Below are 12,773 nucleotides of genomic sequence, written 5' to 3' on the forward strand. Positions count from 1 at the left end.
ACTATCAGATGATCAAGTATTTTTTTTCTGCACTATTAAAGTGGAATCTGTAGAATTCAGAGGCAGGGTGAAGGGGCAGTATTTTATCTTGTACTAAAATAGGCCTTTTCTTTGGCTTATTCCTGGTGTCTAAAAAAATAACACAACCAACTTGGATTCCTGCCAAGTTACTGCGAGCATTAAGCAGAACAAATGCAGTTTTTTTTTTCAAACTCACCTTGAAGAAACTCTTGAAGTACTCTGGGAATTGGTTCGCTTTAAAGATGCTGACTCTCATTTTAAAGTTGAGAAGAATCTAGCCTCCCTCCTGTTTTTTCTCTACATCAAAACCAGCTGTTCATGAATTGCGTCTCCTCCTTTACTTACTCACTTCTCTACATTAAGTGAATGGGTTGACAAGCAGTGTTTCACCCAGGACAGACTCCAGAGCTTTTGTATTATCTTTTTACTAAGCCTCAGTCTCTCCCCAGGTTCTTACTTAGTGCTCAGAAAAAGACCTGCTGTGTCGAGATACTGGCCTGTGTCACGCTGTGATCAGCTGTAGTGTTTACCTGCTGCATTGCAGTCAAGGTCAGAGGATTGTGATGGCTGCAGCCCAGTTTTTTTTTCCGGCATCACCTGAGACCTGTGGGAGTAGTAGTAGAGAGTTTATTGCACACACACACACACACACACACACACACACACACACACACACACACACACACACACGCGTTACCTTTTGTCTATTATTTTGCCTTCTACCTTTAAAACTATGGACGACGACAGATAGGGTTTGAGTTGGGATTTTCTTGCAGAGTGACAGTCAATCAGACTAGACAGGAAGTGTGTGTTGCTACAGAGATGATCAGTTCCCATGAGTCTTTTTGACAGAGGCGTATGCCATTTTTGGAATCTGTCTAGCTCTGTTAAGGGAGGATCTCTGAGTTGAGACGATTGTTTTGTATTTTAAAACTTTGCAACAGCCATGTACTGCACTGATGTATTACCTGCTTAGCATGCTGGGTAAGATGAAATGTGGTAAAATACGTTTCTTACAAACTGTAATAAAAGCATTTACAGACCAAGATCTGACATATACTAAAAATATATCATCTTGTAAATGAACTTAACGTAGTTGTAGTGGTGTGATGATGAATGTTAATCGCTATTTAATTGGTCGGTTTGTATTTATGCAGGTCTCATAATGTGTGTGAGAATATAAACTTATATAAATATAAATTTGTGCTCTTAAAGGTACTGTAAAATTGCATGCTAATGCTCACATTAAAATATTTAACATAAATTCAAAGTTGACTAAATACATGTTATATATATTTCTTTTATCCATCATTATGACTCGCCATGACAGACATAAAATTTTGATTAGGAAACACCTGACATTACATCAAAGACCGCTGCATAGTACCTGCTACTGAAAGCTGCCGTACTGTTGTTGTATGTGCTGCTTTGATAAAACAATATGTAAATTATACTAGTTGCCTGCATATTTGGTAACACATGTTGGTTCCATAACAAGGGTAAAGTCATATGTTATTTGATTGATGTGCAAAAGTTTTAAGCGCCTATTATAAATAATCTAGCCTCATAGCTCACCAATTACACTTCCCTGGTAGCACTACTACAAGCTGTTGGATGCAAAAACATGAAGAAGTTGGGCAAACATGTTGTCAATTTAGAGAGTTTCAAGCGTGTTAACAGACCCTTGACAACCTTCATTTTCATTGCTGTCTGACGTTTGTTGGGCCCTTGCTGCAAATACAGATTTTAATTGTTTATCAGGTCATTATCATTCAGTCACAGTCTGTGACGCCCGCATTAAAGCCATAATAGGTTAGACATAAAGTAATCAATCACAGTGTGTTGAGCTGCAACACTTTACACATGACATCTAAAAAACAAAAAAGCCATTCACCAAGCTCGCTGAGGCTGCTCTTAATTAGTTTCAAGAAGGTTCAAGGAGAGACTACCAGTGGTCTCCATCCTTAAAGCAGCGTTGTATCACATCTGGCTGATCAGTTTAAGCAGCAGGGACATAGTAATGAACCAAAAAGCAGTTTTAAGCCAAGATAATTTTGAAAAAGGTCATAAAGTTAGAAACTAATCCCAAGATGTCTCTGCTCTCCGGGTGTGCATTTATTAGCAAAGACATTAGAACACCTTGTAAGAATAAAATTATATCAACTTCATTCATTAACATTCACTGAAATTGATAATGCTAAAAAAACCAAACTATGCATGGATGAAAAAAAAAATCCAGTATTATATAACAACTTCATCTGCACATCCAGCGCATATGTCCTGTTCAGAAATCAGGCCACGTTTTCACCTGCATACATTTAGGTCCTTCACACCAGCACTTGTGTGTTCAATAATTCAGTCTGATTAGACCTATGCTCAGGTTCAAGTTGGGAGGAGCTGTAATTTAATTTACATAAGGGCAGCAATGTGCTAATTATTATTTTTTAAAAAGCAAGATTTTGCTTAGCTTTTTCATGCTCAAGGTCATTCTTTGGGTTTGTCAGTCTATAAATGACTTTGTATCATCAAGCAGGTTTGTACTGACTTGTGACAAGCTGTCTAAAATCAATTTATTAAACCAGCTGAAAAATATCCTATAACTGCAAGGTGAAGGCGTGTGATGCTCAAATAACAATGATACGGCCACTGCAGAAAAGTGAATAAAAGCAAATCACAGCTTGTTGCTCATGGAGTAGACATGTTATTCTGCTGTGTTTATTGCTCTGTCACACAGGTGACAGAGAAGGATTTCCTTGAAGTGACAGGCAGCTTCGCTCAGTTTCCCAAGCCCCCCTCAACCATACAGCATCCTTTATGTGCGTAGGCTGAGTCACAGCAGTTAGTCTGATATTTCAGGTTTCAATCTGGATTAATACCTGCTGCTGAATAAGATAGGCCTCTTTTTGGCATAATTAATGTGAGTCATGAATAATTTGTCATTTTTGTCAAGGTGAGGATTTCTGTCAGGTATAGAAAAACAAGTAAGCACTGAGGTGGAGGGGAAAAGCTCATTTGTCATCAGAACTAGAAATGCATTGTTGGCTAAACTAAATTATTTTTGTGATATTTCCCACAAGCAGTATGACTTTTGCAACCTTTAAGCCTTTGTCGTGTGCAACACGAGCTCTATCCACAAACTTGGTTTTACAGACATTAAAAGGTAGAAGACAGCAGGAATATTATCTCCCTGTAGTCCTTCTTGTTGGTTCGTGGAATAAACCATAAACAGCTGATGCTCATGGCTTTGACATTTGACCTTTTTATTAGGTATTCTCAGGTTGGTCTGTCCACATAAGTTATGAACAGAGGAAGGGGTTGTATTAATGGTGCATTCATGTGGTGTCGGAGACATTGGAAAAAGGAGTATCCGAGCTGTTAAATGCACATGAACGCCTCAATCAACAGCTCAGGAACTCGAGCCTGACTTGACGTCATAATCGTGATCACATGGGCGGCAACATATGTTCAGTTAATGTTAAGATACTTTTTATTTATTCATGTGTTACACATCAACTTTGTGCTCAAATAAAACTTGTAGACAGACCACCTATCATTTCGTAGAATCCACGCTGCTTTTGCTGTTGTTTCGACATCCAGACTTTCTGAACTGAAAGCACGTGAACAGTGAACACATTAAAGTTGGAAGAACGATGTTGTGATGTTCTCCTCGGATGTTCACATCACGGAAATTGGGAACATCCGAGGAGCACATGAATGCAGCATAAGCCCCACTATAGCAACCTTTTTCTTTTCTTTTTTTTATAAAGCAACAGGATCTTAATTGGTTTACATGCATCAATTAAAGTCATTCATAGTGAATGATTTTAAAAGAGTGTTTAAAAAAAGGAAGCAGCTCAACTTAGTGTGGAGGCTTGATGACAAAAGCTGACCTAAAGATCAGGAAGACTGACACATTGGCAAGTAGTATTTTTTAACCTATTAACTCTTCTTGACACTGGCATGTAGTGCTTGATTATGTTTGTTATTGTTTATAATTTAAGTGTAATTGCAAATATAATGTTTTTGCTATGTCCACATTACATTTTTGCTTCAGCAAGAGGTACCAAGGCTGTAAATAAACTTTGCTGGCAGCAAATCAAGCCTACCTGTAAACATGACGGATGGGCTGAGAGGGGAGACACAGTGCCCATTTCGTCTATCGGGTTGGGGGAAAAATGAAATTCTGACAAACAGAGTAGTGATTTAATCTGCAGGCGAGGTGTAGATTAAATCACACCAGCCAGTGTTTCTACACATGGGAGGTCTACAAACACTGGATGGCATTGCTCATTCTGCTCTCTTTTTTAAACCTCTGATGATGCACATATTAAGTAAACAATTCTAAATATTAAAGGAATGTGTTTGGCTTAACCAAAGTGGATGAAGCCTCTTGTTTTTTTAAGGGAAGCCAGTATACTTTAAACTTGCATTCAGAAGGCAAGCAGGGGGCGACTCCACTGGCTACACAAAGGGGTCTCATGTTCTTCTGACTTTATTTTATTAAATATAGCCACCAAGGTTTAGATTTTCATTTTCTTGTCTTCCAGGATACATAATGAAGATCATTTTCACACACAAAAACAAAACTGAATTTAGAGTTTCACTGACTATCAGTCATACTTTACAGCGTGGCTGCCTGTGGATCTAATGTTGCTACCACATCAATCAGAAAAGAGATGTATCAAAGTATATCCACCCTGTTGTTAACGTATGAATCTTTACATCTCTAGCAAACAACAACAACATCATGCCGTCTTAAATTCCAATCTTGAGGCCTTGAAATGGTTATAAACACACAAGTCCTCCTCTGTTATTTAGACTATGGTCCATGCATTTAAAGAAAAACCTGTAGTTTAAAACTTTCAACCAAAGTGATTTGAAATCTGAAAAAAAGCTGGAGAAATCATGTCCTTTGTTCAAGTCATTTTGTTTTAAGAGATCATTTCATAAATTGATGGGAATATTTCATCTTCAAATGTTGGATCTCTTTATCATAGATGGTCTTATTATTAATTGTGTGTGAGTGTAAAGCCCTTGACTTTAGGGGCAATGGGGTCATCGGCAGGCTCAACCACAAGAAATCTTGTTTTATATTGTGTCATAAGACAGACAAAAGCTTTTTTAAGCTTTGTTGTCTTTGTTCCATATCACTTTCAGAAATGGAAAAAATGACCTCAATCGCAGTATCTGGATGTCCTTACTCAAAAAACCCAACTCAAAATGAATTCCACTCCACACGTGCAATCTGCATGATTGGGACACACAATCTGCGAGATTAAAAGAGCATCCACTGATCCCTTTGTGTGATGAGCTCGTGTGCACAAAGGAGATTAATATGGCCAATGTGTTGAAAGACCAGACTGTTCATGAGAAGTGTTTTAATAGCCCTGATATATCTAAATCAGACAGCTGCTGTCTGCACATAAATCTTCCAGCTTCTGTTGAACAATGCTTTGTCTTAATTGGCAGGGCGGTATAGGGGAGAATGTAATCACCTGGATGTTGCACAATAAAAAAAAAGAGCCACTGTTTGCATTCCTGAGCAGCAGACAGCAGGTGTGACTGAGTGAACAGTTAAGGGATTTACATTTTTAAGTATAAAATAGGATAAATATGGAGATAAGACAAGTACATATATGGGAGCAGACAGGGAAAAAAGAGGCATGAAAACCAAAAAGGAAACTAAGTAGAGTATTAGAGGCAGAGAGACAGATGTAATGGCTTATCCAGAATGGAGTTTCACCATTGTTATTCATAGAATTGCATGCTTGGATTAGGAGAGGTTTCTCAGCCACAGAGCACTCTCATGGCCTGAAATTGGCACTTAATTCAATGACGGGGCAAAGAGATGAGAAGAGGGGACAGAACGTATTGGCACAGCCTGGCAAGAAGCTGGCTGCTATAAAGACATCTTGAGTTTTTTTTTCTCTCACAAAGACAGGGGACAGACGTGACCCCTGAAGTAATGTTTATGTTCAGATAAAAACCTACTTTACATTTCTTTCCCTTGTGTCTGCTTGTTTTGCTCATATTCTAAAAGTAGAGACCAGTCCCTTCAGGATTTCTTGGCTTTTGCTGTGATTTTTGGGGCCTAAAAGGCTTGATTTCACAGCAGCTTGTGTAACATATTACGTACCCACTGTGAGAAACTGGAACAAATGCTCTCCCCCCACCCGCCAAAGAAAATTGGCTCTGACATCACTCTTGCCTTAAAAATTCCATATCAAAATGATAAATAAAACATTTAAACATTGATTGAAATGCAAGTTAATGCCATAAAGTACGCACAGTGTTTGTCCATTTCAGTGATATCCATATGAGGGAAGGATAATCTACACTTCAATTATCAGATTTGTGCTGTTTACTCACTATTTTAGGTCTTGAATTGAAGTTTTGGTTAATGGCCAAAATTGTTGTTTGCAATGATTGCACATTTGCAAAAAAAAGGCGCAGGGATTAGTGGAATTTTCTGCATCACAAAATCAGAACTTCCTCGAGGGACTACGAGAAAAACCAAAAAAAACAAGAACATATGAGGTTTAAAAGCAGACTGGAACAGATTAAAACCTGGGTTACGGTTTCATGGTTTGCACTTCCGTCCGTTGATCCACTGGAGAACCTTAATCTATTTGTTCACACTGTCCACTTTGAAATAAAAACACTGTTATCATTACCCACTGGACCAAACAGAAGCTCTTATCAAATCCTCTGATAATGAAATTAAGAGTCTTTAATGATTCTTTAATCCTATCATCTTATTATATTTAATCACTGCTGCAACCTCTGATCCTGCAGCCACAAGGACAGTCTTATGTGCACATTATAAGATATGCATTGAAGACTGAAAAGCGTTAAGAAAAAGGTAATGTCAGAGGGACTTTTGGGATATATAAGGAGATTATTATACCTGCAATTCTACACATGAACACCTCCTCTCACAAAACAACTCAGCATCAACCAAACATGATTCAGTGTCTTTCCAGTGGACGGATCAGTGTGTGAATCATTCGCAGAGTTACAAGACTGAGTCGGCTAAGCTCAAACACAACTAGATAATCGTCTCTGACCATGACTTCTGGCAAAGCATCCAATCCCCCCCCCCACCACCTCCACCCCTTGGGTTCTGATGGCTTGTGTCCTATCAGGAGCAGTCCTCGTCCGGAGGCGTGTTCCAGAGATAACAGACTCACAGGAGAGCACAGACAATAAGCAGATGAAGGGTCTAGGAGGAGCTGAATAAACACCGAACTCAATAATATTGAATCCATGTAAAATAAACTCAGCATCAGCGCTTGTTATACATGCAGTAATCGGAAGCTATCAGGTACATAAACCAATTTAATCAATTCCTTGAATAACACCGTATCCAGTGAAACTGCAAATCTCTGTCTGAATTTCTCTCTTTATAGTTAAGATGAATTTACGAAAGTGAAACATTTAAACTTGGCAGAGAAACACATACCAGGTGTAAAAAAAAAACTGTTTATGTAGCAGTTGAACCAGAAATGCATGAGTTTAATGAAAGTGCAAGAGCAGAATTTCAATGCAAAAGGCACCCCACTGCAGCAAAAACAAACAGTAAATAAACCATGCATAAATACATAAATTTTATTCAAAGAATGAAATTGAAAACTTCCGCGAGTCATCTTCATATAAACAAGTGTTCAGCCTGAGCACTCAGCTTAATCAAACCTGATACGTTTCAATCCCCTTCCTAATGTACAGTTACAACGGCTGCATCTGTTCCGCCTGTGTGTCTGGAGCAGCGCTGTGGGGTTTCCCGTCCTGTTTCACAGGAGTAATTGAAACCATACAGATGTGAGACAAAGTGCACAGAGATTTCATGAGCAAAGATAGAGATTTGACCCATTTGCAGAGAACCCTGAGATCAATTTTTGACGTCCCATCTCTTGTTTTGACATAAAGAGGAAGGGTGATTAATTTATCGCCACCGCGTGTGAATCCACGGAGAGCTTCTCTGGGTCATTTCCAGACCTCTAGGACTCCATAACCCGGGGATCAGAGCGGCTGGTGATAAATCTTCCATGTGTCTCTCATGCTATTGCTGCTTCCACCAAATCTCCCAAATGTGATTCATTTATGAATCTGTTTTTTGATGTTTGTTTTAATAAAGCATCTTATGAGGCTACTGTTGGAATGATTCACTGCTCCAGTCATGCTGAGACTGACAGATGTGGATCTTTGAAAGATCTCCCTGCTGATGGATTAATTGCAGACGAGTGCAGAGAACAGTCTCGTTTGGAAATCACTTTGCAGTGAGCTGACTGTCCGCTCGCTGGAAGGAAACAGGCAGACACGAGCGGAATATCAAGTGTCACACAGTTAAAGAACACAGTTACTGACAGATGTAGAAGTATGAAATTAAAAAGAGGGAATATATCAAATTAAATGCAAAGGTAAGAACAAGTTTAACAAAGTAGGAAATAAATACTTAAGAGGGGGAGGCAAACAATTAATAAAAAGTGCAATGTTATTACTAAATTCGATTAAAAAAGGAGAAAATATGAGGCAAAAATAGCAAGAGGAAACACATGTTTCTGTTTCTTTTTGAATGCATGTAAGGTGAGTTTTGCGAGATTGGTCTGCTGAATTGTTTTTTAAATCTTCCTGCACATTCATCTATAATCCATTATTCACATGCTTTGCTACAGAGATACGCCTACATTAAGTTTACCTGCACAGATGACCTTCACAATGACCTTGTGTTTATTTGTTTTTCCTGTGCACGGGTACATACTGTACATATACATGAATAGTTTCTATGTGATTAAGACACAATATCAAACTGAAACATACAATTATTCACTGTTTGAGATTTTGATTTTTGGCAAGTGTATCTCTCTCACAATCAAATTATCTCTGAAATGAGTTATTTATCCCAAAGTAAACCTCACCTCAGACACATTACTCATTTTAAAGAGAAGGATTTTGCACAAAAGAGATCCATTTGTTTTTCTTTTACATTGTTTTCCTTAATTTGAGAAATCCAGACACATTAATTTAATTGTGGAGTATACTGTGGGGAGAGAGATTTGATTTTATGACACAAACCTTCAGGTTTTTGCAGATTTACCAACAGCTTGAATAAATAAGGAATGTATTAGGGGAAAATTTAGAATTTTGGTCTTCCTTCGGTACACAGTTTGTGTAAATAATTCTTTTTCAGGCAGTAACTATCAACCATGAATGAAGATTTATATTTTGAACACCGAGACTGTCTTGTTTTGGTAAGCAATGATTGTGATGCTGCTTCCTCTCAGATGAAATAGTCCCAGAGATGTGTCCAATCCTTAATGAGTCTGGAGTCGTCGACCGACTCAGACGTAATGGTTCATGAAAAGCTTATTTCACTCGGTGTCAACGAGGGAGCCAGATTTGATACATCCCAAATCTGCATACTGCATTTACATTTCAAAAGGCAGCAATCTCTTTAATTTCCATGAAATTGGGAGTCTATTAGAGGGTGACTTCTACACATGGTGTACACTGATCAGACCAATAGGATTCTGACTGGAGGACATCACACATGGGAAATAAGCATGCAGATTATCCACGTGTTAACTTCTTCTACAACTTAACCTCCTGTTACCTCTGAAACTTTCCCAATTAATAATTCGTCAACCATGTGAATATTTAATTACAAGAAGATTTTTTTTAAATGCACATAACATAAAGCAACTATTATGTGGAGATTTGTTTAAACATTTTTATAATCAATCATTCTGCAATTTGCACACCTTGGTACATCTGATTTCCACTGTCCTCATGTGGCCTTCTGACACTTTTAAGAACATGGATTTAATAATTATATATATATATTTTTTAATCCGGCAATATAATACAGCCTTTTACTTCTGTTGCCCTGGGATCAGAGTCAGAGTTATGTAACTTCTTATTCTGTTCACACGGATCATCCTCAGATGAGAAGACTATTAATTTGTGACCTAATTATCCCAACACGCAGTTGATTGCTACTTTGTGAATTTATAAATGTAGGTCAACGTGCCATTTATGGATAAGTCCACCTGTTGGCTGGACTGTGGAAAGAGAGCATTTTTGAAATTTGGAGGATTGTAAAAAAACTGCTCCAATAGGTCATAAATTTTAGATTGGCTAAACGTCCAGTCATCCAAAAATCTTGAACATGTCCCTGTCTTTCTGAGTCTATTTTTTTGGCACTTCAAGTTCTTCAACAAAGTTTCTGAATGTAAAAGTATAGAGCATAACTTTTATAACTGCACCATGAACTGAACAAAGTTGATATCAAGTATGGGAGTCTGGAAAGAGACCCTGCACACTCCTCTGAAATCTTGGTTTCGTTTTGTTGATGTTGCATCATCAGTTCAGGGAGATAGGCAGAGGAAATGAAGCCATGGGGATCAACTGAGGATTGTGTGGATTTCTCTTGATTTAGTCTGTCCTTGGCAAGCTAGAGCTAGTTAGTGTACCTTCCAATCTACAGAGATAATGTCTAGAAACAGAGAAGAGTAAATGTTTATTTGTCGTTGTTTTTACCCAGGGTTGAAGATGCCGAACTCACATTTATGTCCTTGTGGCATAAATGAGTGTTTGGCAACTTGCACTATGGACCAGCAAGTTCATTTAAAATGCGCGTAACAGTTGCAATTCAAATTGTGAACTTGCTAAACTCTCTTGCTTATAAATACCTTGTAGGCAATGTTTTGAAAAATGGAAAACTGTTGAGGTTTTTGAAAGGAATACCATTCAAAAACCTCAACAATAAACAAATGTTTCATAATGCATTTTAAAAACAAATTTTCTGGATGAATGTGTACATTTTTGGGCTTGAGAGTTTGGCCTAGGCAGATTTTTAGTTTTGAAGAGAGCCACTTTCCATCTGCGGGTTGTATCTACATATTTATTGCCGAGACTAATAAGTGGTATGGACCCTGTTATCAGAACTCTCAACAAGAAAGCAACTGAGCATGTTTTTTAAAATGTCAAACTATACCTTTAAGTGTCTGGATGGCATTTTGCACTTAGCTTGCAGGGTTGAGTTACAAAAAAAAAAGAGGAAAGGGTGCAGTTTGTTGGAGAGGACAAGATTTTGAGGGCCAGATAGAGGGGACAGATGGAATTGCTGATGAAAAGGGTGATGAGTGAACATGAAATGGTTTTTGCTTAAAAGCGGTGACAGGACAAAAGATGGTGGGAAAAGATAGAAAACAACAGCTGAAGGAGGACAGGCTCCACTTAAACACAAAGAAGAGCTGAATCAAACGCTTACACACACTAACGTTTCTTTTGTGAGGAACCCAGTGTTTGAATCTAAACAATGTGTCATTTTTTCTATTAAATCTCTTTGACAAAGACAGAGAGAGATGAAAAAGAGACCGCTTTTGGCAACAGCGGTAAAAGAAAAACAGAGTCTGCAATTACACGGTTAGTTAAAGGAAATTAATGGAGACTATTCATCTGAAAGGTCATGCGCAACTCCTAAAACTCATCTGACAAGGTTCTCTCTCTAGACTTTCTCTTTGTCAAACTTCTTTTGAGAGAACCTATTAAAAGAAAGCCTGAGGAGAGGGGAGACACATGTTTCTGTTCAAATCAGTCAGGAAAATAAAAAGAAAGAGGGCTCAAAAATGCGGCAAAACTCCCTTTCAAGACTGAGGTGTGATGGTGGTTTTGGCTTTTTCTTTTTTTTTTCCCATCCTTTCATAAGTCTTTTCTGTATATACATTTTTACAGCCTGTATTACTTGATCATATCTTCCACACCATATGAGTTAATTTGTTAAGTCTCTGTCCTTCAAAGAGATCTTTTGTCTTTGTCTAAATCTGCATCGAGAGGACGTGATTACGGCTTTTGATAAGAGGCAGAATTAAATAATGGGAATGTCCTTGTCTGACCAAACAGCTGAGCAAAGCACCCTGCTAATAGCTGGAGGGGTCTGTCTGTAACGTGAAAGGCAATTTCATGTTTTATGGCTCATTTCTGAGAAGAAGATCATTTCCAGATGATCATTTAAAAGCCATCATTTGAAGATGAAGATTTGAAACTCCTTTAATGGAACTCATCCTACAGCGTTCTTTGGAGTTTCGTTGTTTAAAATAGCAAGGAGAGGAAATGTAACATGCTGAGTCAGAAATGCTAACACATGTTAAATGCAGAAAGAATTTGTGTTTTCATAGACAATCGCAATAACAGATTTCCATTGAGGGAAGAATTTGCGATATGAAGCTATAAGTTAACCAAAGTGTGCTAACATTAACGCAGCTCAAGCAAAGGACAATTTTTTCCACTGCTTGTGCTTATTGGTGCTTAATTATGGTGCTCTCTAATTGATAGCTCCATCGTGCAAACGCGAGTGGGGACAGTTTGGAGGTTTGCTGCTGGAGGAGAGCAGAGACTTAGGCGGAGCGGAGGTGTCGCTTAGCAGTAGTTCATTGCGGTTTGGCACATCAACAAGATGTCTTATTAACTCTCTGGTGAATATGTGTAGCCTCAACAAGAAAGAGCCTCTACGTGTTGCTCTAGACAAATAACTTCCTTTGGTGTGTTGCCTGTCTGACTAATTGCATTGAGATGCTAAATGGAACAATAAAGAATGATCTTTCTTTTAAGCCTGGCTAACACTGCAGGAGTTTTAAAATCCTTCCCAATTTTGAATTCGAGTAGCATCACACACAAAAAGAGAACCCTAACAGACATTCTTCTCCATAATCTTAAACATGCTCACGTTACAAGATTTGAAATTCATATCCCGT

This window comes from Symphodus melops (genome assembly GCF_947650265.1).
Source record: "Symphodus melops genome assembly, chromosome: 16".
Classification (NCBI taxonomy): Eukaryota; Metazoa; Chordata; class Actinopteri; order Labriformes; family Labridae; genus Symphodus; species Symphodus melops.